The sequence below is a fragment of the Trichosurus vulpecula genome, chromosome 4 (genome assembly GCF_011100635.1).
Source record: "Trichosurus vulpecula isolate mTriVul1 chromosome 4, mTriVul1.pri, whole genome shotgun sequence".
Classification (NCBI taxonomy): Eukaryota; Metazoa; Chordata; class Mammalia; order Diprotodontia; family Phalangeridae; genus Trichosurus; species Trichosurus vulpecula.
The window spans coordinates 251,786,376-251,808,219 of NC_050576.1; positions in this window are offsets into that span (position 1 = coordinate 251,786,376).

Below are 21,844 nucleotides of genomic sequence, written 5' to 3' on the forward strand. Positions count from 1 at the left end.
AATTTATTAATCACCTACTATGTGCTAGGCAACATGCTAGGCACTGTGCTAGGCACTGGGGATACAAAAGAAGAGGAAAAAAGTTCTTGCTCTCAAGGCACTCGCAGTATGGTGGGGGAGCCAACATGTAAGCCATAAGGTATGGTTATGATTATAGACAGGCTTAATTGGAGGAAGAGAGTAGGCTCTCTCTCTTGTGGGGAATTAGGTAACATCTCCAAAAATTCTAAGTTGTTGCCTAGCATAGAACCCCATCTTTTGATGTAAAGGAACTGGGTACAGTCTGGGGAACTTCTCACTTCTGTGACTTATTATCCAGAGCCAGATGATCTGGGAACTGAAATGTATGACATCCCCTTCCTCCTCCCACCAGCCTCCACCAAGAATAGTCACAAGCTCCCTTATATGGGCATCATCTCACAAGGCTCAACATGTGAATGCTTTTACTAACTTGAAAATTGAAATAAATTGTACTAACATCCAAACCCATAGAGAGTGGTCATTGTTCCCAGAGGTCAAGCTGTCCCCAGACACCTGTCTAGTTTCCTTGACTTACAGTGCTGACCTCAGTAGGGCTCTGGTAAGGATTGGTCAATATTTTTTTTTCCACATCAGTCCTCTCTTCCATATAACCTATCTGTTTGAACCCAGGGTGCTCTAGGGCCATATGGAGCTAGCTTGAGAGCCAATTGGTGATTGTTAAATTCTTCGGGGAGGATTCACACATCAGAAATCTGCAAATGCTATAAATTAAGACTTGATTGTTTAGACTTAAGTGATGGAGAAAATGTTAACAGCTCAGACAAAACTTAAAATTGTGTCCGGTATACATTGTTTTGAAAGTCAGTTGTTAAACATTTACCAGCATATCACTGGACTTTGAACAAAATGCCTTCTCTTAGAAAGAATCACAGGTTTGACATACTGATCCCCAATAATGATCTCTCTTACTGTTCCCCAAAGCTTTGTTTCCCATAGCTCTCTTAAGCTTCAATAGGTGGTAGTTATTTCATCAAAGGAACTAGCAGGATACTCTCTTCTTATATAGGTTAATATAAATAATGGCTAATATGTACATGTATACACACACACACACACACGATAATATAAACAGCTATAGTATATGCTGTACTCCACATGCATTTGCTTTGGCTTTCTCTTTGCAGTGGTTGTGTAGTGTATCCCTAGATAACATGAATGCTTTGTGCTTGGTCTAGAGGTTTTTTTGGGAGCACTCCCTTTGTGTCCCAAATCCACTCCAATCCTTCCTCACTTTTCTCTGGGCAGCTGAATTGGATTATTCACATTATTAGGGATTGTTTCCTGTAACATCAATATAAGGGGAGGAGGCGGGAGCCTCCTGGCATTGCTCATGTGGAAGGGAGAGGAACATTTGCAATGTGTACCATATTTTAAATACTAATATAGTATCCTAGTGATGCAATATGGCTATGAATTATGGAACCCCACAATCCCTGGAAAATTAAAGTTGTAGGTGATCCAAAGGGCAATGGAATGATGAATGGTGGTCACATATTACCAAAAACGACTTGTACATAAGGAATATAAAAGATGTAAGAAAAGAAAAGTATTATCTGAAAAGGAAGTGACTCAGTTGTAAGGAGGGAACAAAGGATAATACTTGGGCAACATACATACTCCATTGGTATCTAAGGAACTTAAAATCCATTTTTATTATGACAAATCTGTCATAATATGTCACAGATCTGTCTGGGATTTGCTTACTTTCTCTCTTGATTCCAGCTCCCAGAAAGCTTAGAAATAAAGGAGTTTGTGGGGCCTGAGGAATTTGTCCAGGGGCCATGGGAGAGATATAGATGGGAGTAGGTAAGTGGAACATTTTAGCTTCAGATCAGATGAAAAGACAGAAATATGGTAGTCATAGAATTTCAGGAGCCTTGTCCTGCCTTGAGACCTACAAAGAAACTTCCCATTCCCACAGTAGGGAACCCATCAGAGCGAGCAAGGTTCTGTTTAGCTAAGCTGAGAAGGAGCAGTACAGGCGGTCAGAAGGGCAGGGATCAAGGATCTTGTCCTTTTTAGAGTAATGAGCAAGAATCCAGCACCCAGAGAGTAAGGACAATCTTCAAAATATATTCACCCCATTTCACTGACAGACGTAACTTTCTCTCTAGACTATTGCAACTACCCCCTAGGTTTTTGCTTTGCCTCTAGTCTTTCTCCTTTCCAAGTAATTTTCCTGAAGTAGAGATCTGCTCCCCCTCCCCCTCCCCCCCAAAACAAAGAAACTATGGTGGCTCTCTGACACCTTGAGGTTAAGATATAAATTCTGACATTTTAAGTTCTTTACAAACCCATCCCATTCCTTCTTCCTCAGTCTTCTCATACATCATATGCCCATTTGCTTAGATTCAGCCATGCTGGATACTTCTTGTTCTGCTCTCCATGACTTAATATGGGCTGAATCCCATATCTGGAATATATTTCCCCCTTACCTGTTTCCCCCTGTTGGTGCTGCCAGCTTCCAACAAAACTCAGCTCAAATGCTACCTTCTGTATTAGAGCAAGCATTTGTAGAACAATTTGCATCTCATTTTATTTGGTCCTCACGACAGCCCTAAAGAAGGAAACCAAGTCACAGAAGGTTAAATGACTTGCTCAGAGTCACACAGCTAGCAAATGACTGAGGCAGGATTGAGCTCCCATCTTCCTGACTCTAAATCCAACACTATCCATACAGCTTCTCCCTATCCGAAGCCTCCAGTTCCCTTCAGCTGCTGGTCCCTTCCTTCCTATAACCATCTTGTATTCGTTTTATATACTATAATACATATATGTGCATACAAGATTCATCATATATATAGGTAACTAGATGGTGCAGGCCTGAAGTCAGGAGGACTCATCTTCCTGAAATTCAAATCTGTCCTCAGACACTTAGTAGCTGTGTTACCTTGGGCAAGTCACTTAATGCTGTTTGTCTCAGTTTCCTCATCTGTAAAATGAGTTGGAGAAAGAAATGGTAAACCACTCCAGTATCTTTGTCAAGAAAATCCCAAATGGGGTTATGAAGAATTGGACATTACTGAAACAACTGAATGACAAATTCATATATATATATATATATATATATATATATATATATATATATATATATATATATATATATATATATATATATATATATATATGTATATATATATATATATACTGTGCGATACTTATTTTGTATACTATATATAATATACAAAAATGAATATACACACATACATACTGTGTTTGCTTATAGATCATTTTGTATACAATATATGGATATATATTACATATAATTTATATTTTATTATTATATATACAGTATACAAAATGATCTATGAGTAAGGCAGTATGCGCATGTGTATAAGCATATACATGCATACGCATAATCTTAGACATGTACACACATAAGAACACAATGTAGATTTGCACACACATAAACATATTCACATACATACACAGATATGCATGCATTCTTTAATTCAGCTTTTAGTTAATTTTTCTTGCATCATGCATACATGCTCTCTCTATGCATATATAATGCATATACAAAGCACATGCATATATACATAAGTATGGACATATCTATGCTTATATATACACTTGTCTACATATAAGCATAAATATGCCTATACCTATATGTATACATACTTGTTAACCTATATGTATGCATATTCATATACTTATACATATCTATGCATCTATGTACATTTACTTCTCTGTACATGTGCTGTCTTTCTCATTACAAAGTAAACTCCCATGAGGAGGGACAGTTGCACTGTTTTATGTCCTCAGTACTTGGTAGATCTCCTGGCATACAGTAAGAACTTAATACACGCTGGCTGCCTGGCTACCTCTGTCAAATAGCTAGCTAGTGGCAGCAGCTGGAACAAGGAGCCCTCCTTGCTAGCAGCTAGATGTGGTGGGATCAAAACCAGATGTGGAGCCAGAAGGCTTGGGTGCAAGCCTGGGCTTTGCTACTTAGGTGAGTGCCTTTTTGGCAGGTCAGGTCACCTCTCTGGACCTCAGTCTTCAAGCCTGCCTTTTAAATCTTAGCCATAAACCGAATCTCACATGCCTAGCTCTTATTAAAGGAACTGGATCAAGGAGTTGGGGAAAGGGGAGGTTTAGGAGCCTTTTTGAATATTGTAGCTAAACCATGACTTCCTCCAATGTGCCCACCATGTCAGCTTGTGAATTAGTCCATGCTTCGCTCCGCTGCATCAGAGGAGGCAGCCATCAGGAGAGAAAGGCTCTCTGGGAAAGGTTGTCTTACAAAACCAGGCCATGGAGACAAAATCTATTTATTCACTTTTTAAAATTGCACCATTTGTGAGAGCTGCCCGAGGGTTTGGGTGACAAGGCAGTCTATTTTTGTCAGATTGTCCTGGTTTCTTTTTTTCTCTTTGCTCTTTTTTTTTAACTGTTTTTTTTCAGTGTCCTGAGATATCCTTTTGAGTGCCCAAATATCCCCTTTTGTAAATCATCCTGTCCATACTAGATGACATTAGAAATAAACATGAGGGAATATGTAGAAATTAGAAAGCTGTGGGGTTAGCAAAACCAAACAATCTTGCCCCTTCAGAGCCGATATCCTGGTAGATGGCCTGATGAACTCAGAGGAATGGGGCAGAGACCCCCTGGGCAAGGTTTATGGAATGCTGAAAAATGGGACTGGAAAATTGAGGAGACCAGTGGCAACTTCTCTTCCAGAGGGTACATAGAGGCAGGCTGAGTCAAATGATCCCAACCTAGTATCTAATGGCTCCTTTTGACTACTCCCATTCTCTATCCTTGACTTTGTAGATGCCACCAGAAACCTAGAAATGGCCAGATTGACTGTAAGTATTTGTACATATTTTACCAGACTTAATTTGGGCTTAGTGAATACCATTTAGGCAACTAGGTGACACAGCGGCTAGAGTGGCTGGCCTGGAGCCAGGAAGACCTAAGTTCAAATTTGGCCTCAGATGCCACCTGTATGATCCTGGGCAAATCACCTAACCCTGTTTGCCTCAGTTTCCTCATCTGTAAAATAAACTGGAGAAGGAAATGGCAAACCACTGCAGTATCTTTGCCAAGAAAACCCCAAATAGGGTCACAAAGAGTCAAACAGGAATGACAAATGACTAAATAAGACACTATTTGTATTCTAAAGTCTTCTTTCTCTCTCCCTCTCAGACATAACAAGCCTGGAATTTGGTTATTTTGGAAACAAGTTGGGGGAAATGCTTTTCGTTCATTCGTTGTGGCCTATCTGCCATCTAGGTGGAATCTGGGCTCAATGAGACTTCCTACAATTCAGTTAAAGGAGCCAGACTCTATCTGGGAGACAGACAAAAATTAAATAGTCCCTGCCCTCAAGGCACTTCCCTTCCAAAATTACTGTGTCTTTGTTTCCATGTTGTTGTTTATTATTAGAATTTATTGGAGGAATAACCTTACAAATTCACAAAATCTCAGAGCTGATAGAGTCCACATGGTCTAATAAATCCATGCCTGATCCAGAATTCTCTTGTTATAGTATCCTTGATGTGAGGCCAGCCTGCCTTTACTTGTAGACCTCCAATGAAAGCAACCTCTTGTCTCTTGATTATAGTTTATTCCAGTTGGGGATGATTTTAATTGTTGGAAAACTTTTCCTTGCATCAAGCTGAAATCTATCTTTCTGTGATTCTTACCCATTAATCCCAGTTCTGCTGTTTGGAGTTAAGCAGAAAAAGTTGAATCTTTCTTCTATGTGACAGCCTTTCAAATACTTTTTCAGCTTTTATGTCCCCTTTAATTTTTCTTGCCTCCAGCTTAAGCATCGGTCAGTCTTTAGCATGATACAGATCTTTCTCTAGATGGCTTCATTCCTTATCCTCAACTTGTAGACCCATCCCAAGAGATGATGATTTTGGGAGAGAAATCAGTTTTAAGGTTGCTAGTCTCCTCTGCTGATCCCACTTCAGCTCCTCAGAAGGTAACTCTCAACTTCTGCAGGGCCTATCCAGGGTGGTGCCAAAGCCTGCTTCTGTCATGATTGGGTTTCTAAGGAGCGACCTGAGCTCATCCTGATAGAAGGAAGACCAAGGTCACCAGGTCAATCACAACAGAACTCCACCCTTTCCTGTGCTTAGGAGAAGGGTTTTTAGGCTTTTTTTTTTTGTTCAGTGTCCTGAGATAGCCTTCTGAGTGCCTAAGTATGCCCTTTTGTAAATCATCCCATCCATACTAGATCACATTAAAAATAAACATGGGAGTGTCATGAATTTTGTGTCATGAATCCCTTTGGCATGCTGGTGTAGCCTATGGACCCCTTCTCAGAATAATGGATTTTTGCCTACATTCATAATGGAAAAAAATGCCAACTTTCAGTTCAAGGTTACTGAAAATAGGGATTTTTTTCCCCATCCAGGTTCATAGACCCCTTGAACTCTATCCATGGATGCCAGGTTAAGAATCCCTACTTTTACCAGTCTTCATATGACATAAACTTTGGGCCCTTTGCCATCCTGTGTATTTTCTTCTGCACACTCTCCAGTTTTCCTATGTGCTTCTCAGATCTGAATACCATATACAAGATTAGTCTTAACTGGGCCAGAGGACATGGGCCTATCCTTTCTCTAGTTCAGAAGACAATGTCTCTGAATGAAGCTTAGCATTGCATCAATATTGCTCACTGTTATATCTTTCAATGGTCATATTAATCAGCAAATAACTTTCAATTCATTTTGAGCTTTAGTCCATTAGGGCCCTCAGATCTATTTCTTTTTTAAAAAATAATTTTATTGATATCTTTTGTTCTTATATGATCTAAATTTCTCTTTGTATCCCTTCCCCAACTCTTCCACAAAGCTGTCATGTAGAACAAAGATATAGGGTATTTTTTCCAAAAAAAAAAAAGGCAAAATGAACAAAGAGAAAAAAAAATCAGGAAAATTGAGCTACAGAAAAAGTATGACAATAAATGCCAAGGCCCATACCCATAGATCTTCCACCTCTTCAAAGGATTAGGAAAAAGTATCTTTTTATATGTCTTCTTTGGGACTATGATTATTCTATGTAATTCTGCAACATTTAGGCAGTCAATCAATAAACGTTTATTAGATACCTATTATGTGCCAGGCACTGTACTAAGCTCTGGGGATACAAAAAGTGGCAAAAGACATTTCTTGCCTTCAAGGAACTCATAATCTAACAAGAGAAACAAGAAGCAGTCAAATATATACAAGATATATACAGGATAAATAGGAAATAGTTAAGACAGGGAAGATGCCAAAATTTAGCGGGATTGAGAAAGGCTTCCTATAAAAGATAAGATTTTAGTTGGGTCTTAAAGGAAGCCAGAGAAGCAAACATGATGAATACAGAGAAATATGGAAAGAATTATATGAACCAATACAGAGTGAAGTAGAACCAAGAACATAATATATATATATATATATATATGTATATATAATGATTTCAATAATGACATAGAAAGACCAACTCCTAGATCTTTTTCAAAGGAAATTTTGGTCATTTTTGTTCTTAAATCTGGAGGGGCAGCCTGGTGTGGTGGAGAGAGAGTTGATCCTAGAGTCAGGAAGACCTAAGGTCAAGTTTCTACTCTCAGGCATAGTGACTGAGTGACCTTGAGAAAGTCACATAACTCTTTAGTACCCAAGATAACTTGATAAGACAAAAAAATTGCTAGCGTAGGTCTCCACTGATAGAGAAGGACAGGAAACAAAGTGGATAGAATCTGGAAGACCTGAGTTCAAATCATCTCAGACTTTTATTAGAAGAATGACTCGGGGCCTCCTCTAAGCCTTAATTTCCCCATCTGTAAAATAGGGAGAATAAAAGCATCTATCTCCCAGGGCTATTGTAAAGATCAAGTGAGACAAACAAAACTTATGGTATTATCAAAATGGTAACCATTATTATCCTTGTAGAGGGAATTCTCCCCTGGAGGCTCCCCACACTAATGAAATCACAGACGTAGTAAACATACATACACAGTGATTATTGAGGTATGCCATTGGCAATGCTCAAAAAATTGTAAAATCTTTATTGTTAGTATAAGTACAATGGCTGGCCAGCCAGGGATTTTTTTCCCACGGGTTCATTTCTCCTTTTTTCAAATATATAGGGTTATCTCAGGTCATCAACTAAAAAGACTTCTGACATTCCTCCCACCAGCAGTGGGAATTTTGAAAGTTGGTGAACAAATCAAACTTGATTGGGTTTCCACAGCTGGCTTGTTGTGGCTTGACATGAGCACAAGGAGCCTATAAACAAGGAAGTTATGCTAGTAATTTACATGGGCTTGAGGTCACAGGTTAAAAAAGGAAAGTAATTCAAATGGGGAGGGTGGCATTTTGAAAGCTGAACAGACTTTGTTTTCTTTTGCAATTTCTCTCTCCCTCTCATACACTGAGTACATCAGGCCCGGAAGACATGAATTCAGAACAGTTGACAGTAGATGGATTTTGATTTTTGTGATAATTACAACTTTATTTTGGTGGAAGAGAAATAAGCTTTTCTCTAGGGCCAGTCTTGAGAGTTTCACATGGAATGTGGGCATGGGGTAGCCTTCTAGGGGAAAACCAAGGGAGGGTGAAGACAGTCTGTGTTAGCATTTGTTGACATCTACTTTGTGGATGGATCTTCACACTTGCTTGAAATTTGGTAAGGTATTTAGATTTTTCTTACTTCCTTCAGAGCATAGGTCAGGTGCTGCCTCCACTATGAAGCCTTTCCTGAGTCCCACAGCTAGGATTGGTTTCTGTACTTGGGAGGACACATGGTTTGGCGTCCAAGGCCTTGGGTCCATCCTGTCTCTGGGTGACGTCAGGCAAATCGCTCATCCTCTCTGGCCTTCTGTTTTCTTATCTGTAAAAGGAGGAGGTTTTAGGCTTGTAGTCAGAAAGACCCGAGTTCAAATCTCATCCCAAATGGTTCCTAACTGTGTAGCACTCAGCTTCTCTTAGTCTGTTTCCTCACATGTAAAGTGGACACCTATACCACCAGACTGTTGAGATGATCAAAGGAATAATATGTAATATTATAGAAATAATAAATGTAAAAAATTATAAACATATAATGAAGACTAAAATAAAATGGTTTTCAAACCTTATAAATATCGTAGCTATCATCATTACTACTGCTGCTGCTGCTGCAATATACATACATACGTATAGCTCTTTGTAGTGCTTATCCCTATGTAGAATAGAAGGTCCTTGAGAGCCAAGACTACTGTTTTTGAAGCTAGAGGAAGAGATAACTGAAGGTAAAATGGATATAGCCCCGGACCTAGCATCAAGAAGAACTGAGTTCAAATTTCGACTCAGATACCTACTAGCTTTGTGATCCTGGGCAAATCGCTTAACCTCTGTCGACCTCATTTCCTCATCTTAATAGTAATAACCTCTACCTCCCAGAATTGTTTTGAGGATCAAATTAGATAATATAGTGTTTTGCAAATCTTAAAGTGCTATAAAAGTGCTATTATATATACATACATACATGCATACACACACACATATATATATACACTTTGTAAGCATGCACATACACACATATATGAAACATTGGTATATACCTGATGATGCACACAATTGGTATATATCTCACAATATGCACCAATGTATTAATATGTATATGCAATGTATATGTATATATGCATACACATGAATATATGTATATAAATCAATATACATATATACATAAATGAATATACATATATGTACATATATATGCAGGTATATATATGCACATGTAGGTATATGCCTATATGTATATGTTGGTATAAGTTGGTATATGTGCATATGTATCTATACCAATTTTCCACACACATGTAGATTTCCATATCTATCTATCTATCTATCTATCTATCTATCTATCTATCTATTTATCTACTTATCTATCCAACCCCAAAGTCTTATTATGGATTAAGTTATGATCTCTTAAAACTGTAACAAGACTTTTGGGACATGTTGACAAAGCTTAAGGAGTAGGCAAATTTTATGTATATACATATATATATATATATATACATACCTAATATAATATGTACATATAAATAATACATCTATGTATACATATATGTATATAGATAGATACTGGGGGGAGAGAGAGAGAGCGAGAGAGAGAGAGAGAGAGAGAGAGAGAGAGAAAGAAAGCGAGAGAGAGCCTCACCTATATAAACAATTCGATGTATATTACAAAATTAGTGGGCCCATGTGAGGTATATTGATTCGTTGGTAAAGATTTAGAGTAATTATCTTACGATATTCACTTTTTCATAAGAAGTACTATGATTTTAAACCCTGAACTGTACAGAGTTGAAATAACCGCCTAATTGGGGTTTATATTGTGGTCCACACAACCATTCACATTTCAAATCTGGGCCTAACCACAGATGGTTAAAGAACAAATATTGCCTCCCCCAGCGCCGCCCGGCCCCCCCGCCCATCCTTCCAGCTCTTCATCAGATATTCCAAGAAAATGCTGCCTGAAGTATCCAGTACACCACAGATATTCATAGCTTTATTTACAGAAAGCGTTTTCTGCACTGTTTGATAGCTTATACTCAGGAGTTAGAATCCATCAAATAGCCTGCTGTCATTCTTCAATAATATACATTCCAAGAAATACTGAAAAAGTTGCCCTTTTTGCTCGAATGTATATCAAAGAATAAAACCCGGTGAATAAAATCTTTATCATAGGAAAGAACTCTTTCAGCACATTTCATGTGAAAAAAGACCTTTCATAGAAGGCCTTGATAGTGACATTTGTTTTTATAAAATATATAATTTTGTTTCATAGTACACTAAATTGTTATTTTTAATATTATTTGTGGTGCTAGTGATATAAATAAGAGAATAGAATGTTGATAACTGTCTTTACATTTCATTAGTGCTCTGTTTTTTGAAACCTCAGATGCAATAACTATGTTTCTCAACATTAAAATAAAATCACTTTGCATCAAATAAAACATAGCAAAATTATAGCTGAAGTAGATCTAATATTTCAATTACTGATGCAAACTTGTAACAATATTTTCATATTAAAATTTCATTATGCCTTGGGCTTTTTTTGCACTATTGTTTATGACAGTTCAAAAACATACCAAAAAAATACAAAATTAAAATATTCTGGTCGTTACAAAAAATATTCAGCCTTGATTGTAATGTGTTTTTTTTTTTTTTTTGCAGGAGGGAAGGCAGGGCAATTGCGATTAAGTGACTTGCCCAAGGTCACACAGCTAGTAAGTGTGTGAAGGGTCTGAGTTCCAATTTGAACTCAGGTCCTCCTGACTTCAGGGCCGGTGCCACCTAGATGCCCCAGATTGTAATGTGTTTCACAATAGACTACACTGTCCTCCACAATATGATGAGCTAGCATGTTTGTGCACAAAAAAGTGCTCTAAATTTTTAAGTGGCCAATGTCTGACAAATTAGAAAATTTAAGAAACAAATGGAAAACATCAAAAGCAGTCAGAGAGATTATGCTATTACTATCAACATTTAAATATTAATATTAAATTATCAATATTAATAATACTATAACCATTAATTAAAATATTAAATGTTTCCAAACTGCCATATAACATATGGTATCCCATCTCTTTTCTCTGGGTCTTTGTTCTCTCCCTGCCTTACTGCCACCTCTTTGAACCCTTCTAACCTTGATAGGGGTCCCTTCTACAAGAGGCCTTTCCTCATTCCTCTTGTTGCTAGCTCCATTCCAAAATTACTGCTTATTTGTTTTGTTTATATCCTGTACTTACTCATTAGTGAACATGATGCTTCCCCCTAGTGAAATATGAGCTGCTTGAAGACAAGGCTGACTCTCTGGTGTATTAGAATTTCCAGCACCTAGCACAGTACTTATAGCAGACTCTTAACACATACTTATTGATTAGGCAATGACATTACAAAGAAAAAGATACAGTCTCTGCCCTTGTGGAGCTTACAAGTTATAATACGTAATAGCTACAATGCAGGATAGGTTATGATGAGAGTCAAGTTGATGTACAAAAAGCTTAAAAACAATTTAGGTGGGAAAGAATTTATAGCTTGGAGGATCAGGAAAGAGGTAGTGTCTAAGTTCAATCTTGAGAGAAAAGAAGACACCTCAGTAGGCAGCTTAAAAAATGATTATTTAAAATTTTTTTTCAAAAATGTTGAGTTCCAGATTCTCTCCCTCCCTGCAACCCACTCTCTATCTATTGAGAAGGCAGCAATATGACATCCATTATACATGTGAAGTCATGCTAAATATATTTCCATATTAGCCATGTTGCAAAAAAAATGCAAGAAAAAGTGAGAAAATTATACTTTAATTTGCACTTAGAGTTAATCAATTCTGTCTCTGGAGGTGGATAATGATTTGCATTATGAATCTTTTCAAATTGTGTTGGAACATTGTATTGATGAAAGTAGCTAAATCTTTCACAGTTGATCATTGCTACAATATGGCTGTTATTGTTACAATGTTGTCCTGATTCTGCTTACTTCACTCTGCATCAGTTCATGTATGACTTCCCAGGTTTTTTTTTTAAACCATGTTGTTTGTAACTTTTTATAGCACAATAGTATTTCATCCCAATCACATTCCACAACTTCTTCAGGTATTGATAAGCATTGATAAGCATTCCCTCAATTTCCAATTCTTTGCCATCACAAAAGAGGTAAGATTATAAAGAGTATGAAAAGAAGGCTTTTGACAGGGAGATGAAGAGAGACTAAATTCCAGGATTGGGTGGCCAGAGTATACAAATAGACAGAGGCAGGAGAGAGCAGACAGAATTTGAAGAATCACCCCTAGTCCTGTCTGGGAAAATAACTGTGTAAAACTAGGTATGTAAACAAAATGTAATAGTAGCAATACACAATTTCAAATAAAGAATGGAATGCACTAATTCCATTGAAGAAACCAGATGAAAACCAATGAAATTTATGAGAGGCAGTGTGGTATAATAAAAAGGCAGAGTAAATAGAGAGCTGGCTTTGGAACCCAGAAGACCTAGGTTTCAACTGACAAAAACAGATTGCGTGACTCTAGCAAGTCAAAACCTCCCAGTGTGCCAGGTAACTCTCCATGTCTCTAAATTGCAAAGAACAATCATGTCTGCATTGATAGAGGGAATTAACAATGAATTGGCAAGTCTAGCCTCTGTCCTAAAAAAGATTATTCTGTTTTACATGAAAATGTTCACTGACTTATGACCTGTTTATCGATTGTTGTCTTCTGTTTCTTTTAATAAAATAGCTTAAAAAATCCCCATGCTTGGCTAACTACATAAATCAAATTAACTGAATAATTAATTACTAAAACAATTGTTATTTATAAATCTGCTCTATCTACCCAGATGCACATAGATTTAAAAAAATAATAATAAAACATATTTAATCATACTATGCTTACTAAAAATTTAATATTTTAGTGAAAGCAGAAAGTATCTTGTGCCATTAATAAATAAAACATTTTAAATTCATTTCACTTTTATCTCCTTTTTAAATTTCTATTTTTGTATATTTTATAGTATAACATATTAGTATAGTAGTACATGAATATAATTTATAAATAAACATAATTTTAAAATTGTTTTTATTTTTTTATTGTCAAAATACTTAAAGTACAGTTCCTAGGGCACTGAGAGTCAAGTGGCTTGCTCATGGTCACACAGCTAGCGTAAGTTAGAGGCCAGCCCAATCAAAGCCCAACTGCCTCTCAACAGAGCCTTGGGTTGAGCTGAACTCTATGAAGACAGGTAAACAAAGCATTCCTGTCTTCAGGGAGTTTATGTTCAATTACCCAAGCAATTTCAGGAGGGAACAGAGCACTAGCAATTAGGGGAATGGGGAAAAGCTACCCTCAGGAATGTCATTTGACATTTGAGCATCAGAGCTGAGGAAAGGAGTGCATTACTTCCAAGCAGTCTGGCTAAGTAGAAGACCAGAGATGTACAATGGGATGTTGAATTCAAGGTCAGTAAAGAGGGTGTTTTGACTGTAATATACAGTCTATGAAATGGACACTGTAATATCCATATGGAAAGATCAGCTAGGGTGAGAATGAGAAGGACTTACAAAGTTGGGCAGAAGAGCTCATTATTTTATCTTCTTATCTTAGTTTAGTGTAGTTTAGTTTAGTTTTAGAAGCAATAGGGAGCCACTGAGGATTCTATTTCAGAATAGAAATAAAATGCTCCCATAAAGTGCTTTCAATATTTCATTCAGAAAACTTCCGAGAAGGGAAAGAAAAAAAAAAGTGCCACAGAGCTCCATTATTTGTTGTCATTTTCTAATAGCAATAGCTAGCACTTATACGTCACTCTAAGGTTTGTGAAACGCTTTACACACATTATCTCATTTGATCCATATGGCAAGGTGATAGATTAGGAAACTGAGGCTGAGGGATACTAAGTGATTTTCCCAGGTTCACACAGTTAGTAGATGTCTGAGGTAGGATCTGAACTCAGTTTTTCCTGACTCCATGTCTGACTCTCTGTCTTCCATGCCATGTAACTGCCTAGTTGCTACAGAACTTTACAAATACTTTTCCTTTGAGAACTTGCTTCTCAATACGTTATCCTTTTCTGGCTAGGGCCAAACTGGGTCCGAGCTCATGCACTGCAATGAATGAGCTTGTCTTTGGGGTCAAGGGCATTTTCTTTATGTTCTGAGATCAAAAAGGAAAGGGATGGGAGCATAGAGACCATCTGGTCCAACCCCCTCATTTGCTGATGAGGAAACTGAAGCCCAGTGATTAAGCAATGTGGCCAACAGTTAGTGATGGAGCTGAGATTCAAAACTAGATCTTCTGACTCCCAATCACATGTGCCTTCTGTTGTACCACACTATGTTCAAATTTTTGGACCAGCACTTAGTAACTCTGTGACCACAAGCAAGTGCCTTTTGCCTTTCTGAGTCTCAGTTTTCTCATCTGTTAAGTGGGGATAATAATCTTTGCACTACTGTGGAATTTACCTCCTTGGGGTTATTTGAAAGAACTTTCTAAACTGTAACATGATCTAATAAATGAGACCATTTCTTCTTCTCTCAGTAGTATAATATTGTGGAAGTGTAGGCATAGCATTCTAGGATCTTTAGTGGTGTCAAGCTGGGAGCCCTTCAAATGAAGTCTTCATTTATCGAGCCATAAGACAAATAGATTCTCCTCAAATTCCAGCTCAGCAGGAGGAAACCATAGAGAGTGTCTGGGAAAAAGAGAACTTATTATTGCCCTAGAGACCACAATCAACAATTCAGCTGCACAGTCAATTGTCAGATGGCTGATCTCTCTCAAGTGCACTCAGACAACTCTGTACTGAAGATCTGGGAAATAGGCAACTGTAGATTTTCCTTTTATTATCTTGGGCACCAATCCCTTGTTCCAGTTTTTCAGGGCCAATGCTCCCAAATGCCAATCCATAATGCTGGGGCGTAGAGTCAGGTTCAAGTCCATGGGTTCATGAATGTCTTGACCCTGTGCCAAACCTTGCCAGAACCTTCAGTAAATGTAGGCCAAGCTTCAGGATCCTTAAGAAACTCAGACTCAAACCTCCATTTGGTTTTTGCTGCTAACATTTTGCAGGATTCTGATTCATAGAACTTCAGATAGGATTCAATGCCAATGGAGGACTGGTGGCAGAGGAAGAGGAGTCTGAAGAAGTTGTGTGTTTGTGTGTGTGTGTGTGTGTGTGTGTGTGTGTGTGTGTGTTGTGGGGGAGGGATATAGTATGGTAGAGGGGAGGGAAGCACAGATTTAATTCTCTCATAAGGAAAATGAAGACTTAGAGATTTATGGCAAGAAAGTCATTCTTATATTAAATTTTTTTTTAACACATTAGGCTTCTAAATAGATTCTACACTTGACAAACCCTTTCTGGGCTCCTCAAAGTCATTTGCTTGGCTAGGTTATTTTTAACAGAGAATAAGCAGAAATGAAAGCCTCAATAAGACTTCTAGGCTCTCTCTATAATAAATGCCAAAATGGATAATTCATAATTACAATATATAAATATGCAAAGACTCTATGATTTCGTTAACACGGGGAATTTTTCCACCAATCCTGGAGACTCATTCCACCAACATGATTTCAGCCTATCTGAATCAATAGGTTCTATGAGAGAGCTTGAGGCGTTAGAGGTTAAGGGACTTCCTGAGGGTTACACAACCACCAAGTGATAGATGTAGGATTCAAACCCAGGGCTTTCAAACTCTGAGGGCACACATGCCATCCCTTATTAGTTCAAGGATAAGTGGTTTAATCTGCAGGGGTATTCTCTTCACTAACTCAGATCAATATGAATCATTTTTAATTTACTGAGGACCTACTATGTGCCAGGCATTGGGGGCACAAAGATAAATATGAAATATTCTCTGCCCTCATAGGGCTTATATTCCATAGGGGGAGACAACATTTACATTTATAAATAAGTACCTAATATATGCAAAATAAACACAATAGATTTTTTTTTCAGGGAAGGTCCTACTAGCCCTGCTATGTCTTCATGAAAGGCCTTTAAGGGCCAACTTCAATGACTAGCATAGTGATTATCTTTTCCCAAATTAATTATCTTGGTGCTTAGACAACACACACTGGGCCTGTAGTTCAAGTCTTTCCTGCTTGGTAGGAGCAGGAAATCTGGGCATAGTCTCAAAGAAATCAGTGTCGTCCTCACAACATGAGGCAGCAGAGGAAAACTTGAAAGGAGGGATCTTTTCTTGTTTGCATATGCAAGAAGAAAAGCAAAGTCCCAAGAGACAGCAAAGGGCATTGGGTCTGTGTTTGTGTAAATGGACAAACTCTTTAGATGAACACTGATGCCACTACCCCTAGCCTAAAATTTGTCCTAAGATATCTCGGAGACCTAGGAAGGCACCTTCCTTTCCCCAAGCATCCCCACCCCCAATCTCCAGTCTCTGGAATAGGAAAGAAAATGTTGGAATTGAAGCTAAATCTAATCTCTTGCCTCCTGAACAAATATGTAGCACAGACGAAGATTTAAAAAAAATGTTTTCAGTTAAGATGAGAGCACAAAAGGGAGCACACAAATTATAGCAGAAGGATTTAAGTTCAATATTAACGAGCACTTTCCAACTGTAGTGGGTTAATTAGCAACCATTTACCCAGACACTGCTAAGTCAAGAGCACTGCATTAAGTGTCGGGGAAGAAGACATAAAAAGTAAGAGACAGTATCTCTGCCCTTTAAGAATGTCTAGTGCAGTTTGAAAATTTAACTCTTCCTCCATTGAGATGAAAACATGAGCACTATGATATCAATCAGCTGATTAACAAGCATTGAGTCAACAAGCCTACTATGTGTCAGTCATTGTAGATGTCAACACATACACCTGTGAATTCAGAATGTTAAACCATAAGGCATTGAGGTGTAGTGGAAAGGAGCTTAATTCAGAATCAGAAGGCCCAAGTAGGATTTCTGCTTTTGCCACTTCTTCCAATTTTAGCCTTTTGTGTCTCTGGGTCTTAGTTTCCTCATCTGTAAAATGAGAGGTTTGGACATGATGGCTTCTGATGTTCCTTCCAGCTCTAAATCTATGATCCTAAGAGTTCAGAGATTTTTTCCCCTGGACTCAAAAAACCTGGTTTCTAGTCCCTTTCATTTCTAAATCTATGATTCTAAGAATTTCAAGATTTTTCTTTTTAAATTTTTTTTTGGTTTTCAGCATTCATTTCCATAAGATTTTGAGTTCCAAATTTTCTCCCCATCTCTCTCCTCCCCCACCCAAGATGGCTTGTATTCTGATTATCCCTTCCCTCAGTCTGCCCTCCCTTCTATCACCCAACCCCCCCCCCCCCGCTTATCCCCTTCCACCTTTATTGTAGGGCAAGATAGATTTCTACACTCCATTGTCTGTATATCTTATTCCCCAGTTGCATGTAAAAATAATTTTTAACATTTGTTTTTAAAACTTTGAAAAATTCTCTTCCTTCTTCCCTTCTCACCTACCCTCATTGAGAAGGCAAGCAATTCAATATAAGTTATACATGTGTAGTCATGCAAAACACTTCCACAATAGTCACGTTGTGAAAGACTAACTATATTTCCCTCCATCCTATCCTGCCCCCCATTTATTTGTCCCTTCTATCATCCCTGCCCCCTATCCCCTTCCCCTCTACTTTCCTGTAGGGTAAGATACCCAATTGAGAGTGTATGTTATTCTCTCCTTAAGACAAATCTGATGGGAGTAAAGTTGACTCATTCCCTTTCACTTCCCCTCTCTTCCCTTCAATTATAGCAGTTTTTTCTTCTGTATTTTATGTGAGATGATTTACTCCATTCTATCTCTCCCTTTATCCTTCTCCCAACATATTCCTCTCTCACCCCTTAATTTTATTTTTTAGATATCATCCCTTTATATTCAATTCACCTTGCACTCTCTCTCTCTCTCTTTCTCTTTCTCCATATATATATATATATATGTATACACACACACACACACACATATTCCCTCCAACTACCCTAATACTGAGAAAAGTCTCATAAGTTACAAATATCATCTTTCCATGTAGGAATGTAAACAGTTCAACTTTAGTAAGTCCCTTATGATTTCTCTTTCCTGTTTACCTTTTCATGCTTCTCTTGAGTCTTGTATTTGAAAGTCAAATTTTCTATTCAGCTCTGGTCTTTTCATCAAGAATGCTTGAAAGTCCTCTATTTCACTGAATTTCCATTTTTTCCATGAAGTATTATACTCAGTTTTGCGGGATAGGTGATTCTTGGTTTAATCTTAGCTCCTTTGACCTCTGAAATATCATATTCCAAGATCTACAATCCCTTAATGTAGAAGCTGCTAGATCTTTTGTTATCCTAATTGTGTTTCCACAATACTTGAATTGTTTCTTTCTGGCAAGTTTTGAGATTTTTCAACGGACTCAAAGACGTAGGTTCTAGCTCTACCCCTTCTGTTAACTTGCTCTAATTGTTACCTTGGACAAGTCCCTTAACAGTTATTTATAAAAGAGGATCATGACACTCCCCAATCTGCTGCCCTACTAGGCAGGGCTATTTTGAGGAACAAATGAGATAACAGAAATGAAAGTTTTTTGAAAAAATAAAATTCAGTTATTAACACAGGGAGCCATTCATTATCAAGGAAGGTTGAGGGATCTTCCCTGAAGATTTTTAAAGAAGAAGCTGGCTTGCCTTTTCCTAGGGCTCATAGGTCTCAAAACTGGAAGGGGGCTTCTTGGGAATAATCTTGTCCAACTGCTTCATCTTACACTTGGAGAAACTGAGGCTGAACAAGATGAAGCGATTCACTCTGTAGTAAGGAGAAAGACTGTTATTTCACTAAGGGCCTCACACTCCTAAATCAAGTTCCTTTCCACCTCAATAGGGAGTTGGCTCTAGATAGAGAGCAATGACATTTTTGTTGTTTTTGTTCAGTCATTCCAGACTCTTTGTCTGGAAAGCCCCATTTGGGGTTTTCTTGGCAAAGACACTGGAGTGGTTTGCCATTTCCTTCTCCAGTTCATTTTACGGATCAGGAAACTGAGGCAAACAGAGTTAAGTGACTTGCCTTTTGCTTCAGAGGAAAGACATCCTGCCTGTCATTGAGCTCATAGTTGCAATTCTTTTATTTGGGTAAGAGTGGCAAAGCTTGCACTCTGCTGATGTGGCCTTCAAAGATCTAGGGATGCCTCCATGCTACAATAAGGCATCTGAGCAGAGGTTTTTAGAGCTTGATTTTTTTCATATTTCAGTGAAATCTTCCACTTAAAGCTTTCATGCAGTGAACACCTCAATAAAGTGAACAACCATTCCATTGAATAAGCCAATGTTCACCCAAGGATTTTTCTCTTTGGTCAATTTGAATTTTTGTCACATCCTTTTTTGTGTTTTCTTACTGTGGGCTCATAAGCTTCCAAACCCTATATTAGAGGCAGGGAAAGATCTCTGGATGTGGAATCTGGGAACCTACATAGGTCGGCATCCAGCCTTGATATTTTGTGTGGCATAGAACATTGCACGAAGCCTCTCTGGGCCTCAGTTTCCTTATATGGAAAATGAGGAAGTCAGACTAAGCAACGTGGCACAGTAGAAAGAGACTGATGTTCTGTCCTGGTGAATCTGCATTCAAATCTTACCCCTGGTACTTAGAACCTGTGTACCTTTGGGCCCTCCTAAGGCCGGTCTATAAGCCAGGGTGCCTCAGCTTCTTCATCTGTAAAATGGAGGGGTCATTGTAGATGACCTCTGAGGTTCCTTCTAGCTCTCTTCCAATGATCTTATGATCTCTAAGGTTTCTATCAATTGTAAAACTCCAACCTTATCTGTGCTAAAAATCCTAGTTTCCAAAGGATGCTGCTATGTTGCCATTATCCCTTGTTGGTTTCTCTGGTTTCATATTCAAAGATCCAAATAATATTGTGTAATCCTTGTGGGTTCTAGCTTTGAGTTAGCTTCATCAGCATATACACTGGTAGATAAACTGCCAGACAGGGACACTTCTTCTCTCACTAATGAGATTTAAAATGGCAGAAACAGCAGCTTTTGTTCTCCCTGAACAAACCTTCTTGCTTCTGTTATCATCTAAAGAAAGAAGAATGAAGCAGAGTACCTGCTGTTACAAATAGGCTGATGCCATATGCACTTTCAGGGTTTCTCCCAGACCCTACCCCCACTTCTTGCTTTTCTGTGTATGTGTCAGGTTATTAACAAGAGAGAGGAAAAAAAACTTTCTGGAAAATTTAGAGGGTGAGAAAATGTTAGGAAGACTCTGAATCCCTCTGAGCTATTAATGGAGGATTACATAACAACGACCATAGGGTTGCTAGGTTTTTACTGCCTATGTGTCTGGGCAAAGCTGTGTTAAATATTAACAGGACTTGGGCTTGCCAAGGTATTGCTGAAGTGCCTGGATACCGCTCAGCCAATCACCAAGAAACATGTTTCCATGGAAGCAATATCCCTGATTCATTTCATTCACAATGAAATCCTCACAAGAAAATTGATCTATAAAAAGAGCCATGCAAAATGGGAGCAAAAACATTTCTGGATGTTTGTTCTATGCGTGTGTGTGTGTGTGTGTGTGTGTGTGTGTGTGTGTGTGTGCGTGCTCTCACGTGCACGTGCACACTCTGTTTCATGCTTTAAACATAATCTAAACATATTTGGGCTTTCAGTGAAGCTTGCAAAATCAAGTGGTACAGTTAACCCTGAGTTTACCAGCTCTCTTTCACACAGGATCTCCAAAGATGGAATCGCTAGATCTTGCAAAATGGCATCATCAGCTGTTCCTTTGTTTGTGAACTTTAACACAAATCCTTTGGATCCAATTCTCTGATGGAAGAAGGAATAATCTTGATAGCTGGTGAATTATGATTATTTTTATGGATAATAATAATCTATCATCGAATATTATTTTCTTGATGCCAGAAAAAGTAATGAACATCCCCCAGTACCTTGAGTGGACTGTCTATGATGAGCGTATGGGAGGGCACGGACAAGAGTTGAATAGGATGGGCAGGCAAAGATAGGGGTGTGACCTGCATCCTTGGAGGAGATATCCATATAAAGGACATCACAGATTCATTTAAATATTTGCATAATTAATTAACCAATAGCATTTGTTATTTGTTTAGTCTGTACTGGTCTCTGTGCTAAGGTTTGGGGATACAAATAATAAAAAGGAAGATAGTCCCTGCTCATACAGAACTTACATTCTATTGGAAGATACAGCATATATGTATGAGAGTATATAGGAGATAAATTCTAAGTAAATATGACATAATTTGTGGGCCCCTTGAAATATGATCAGGCAAGGAAGACCTCATGTAGGAGAAAGGGTTTGAACTGAGCTTTGAATGAACTAGGGCTTCTAA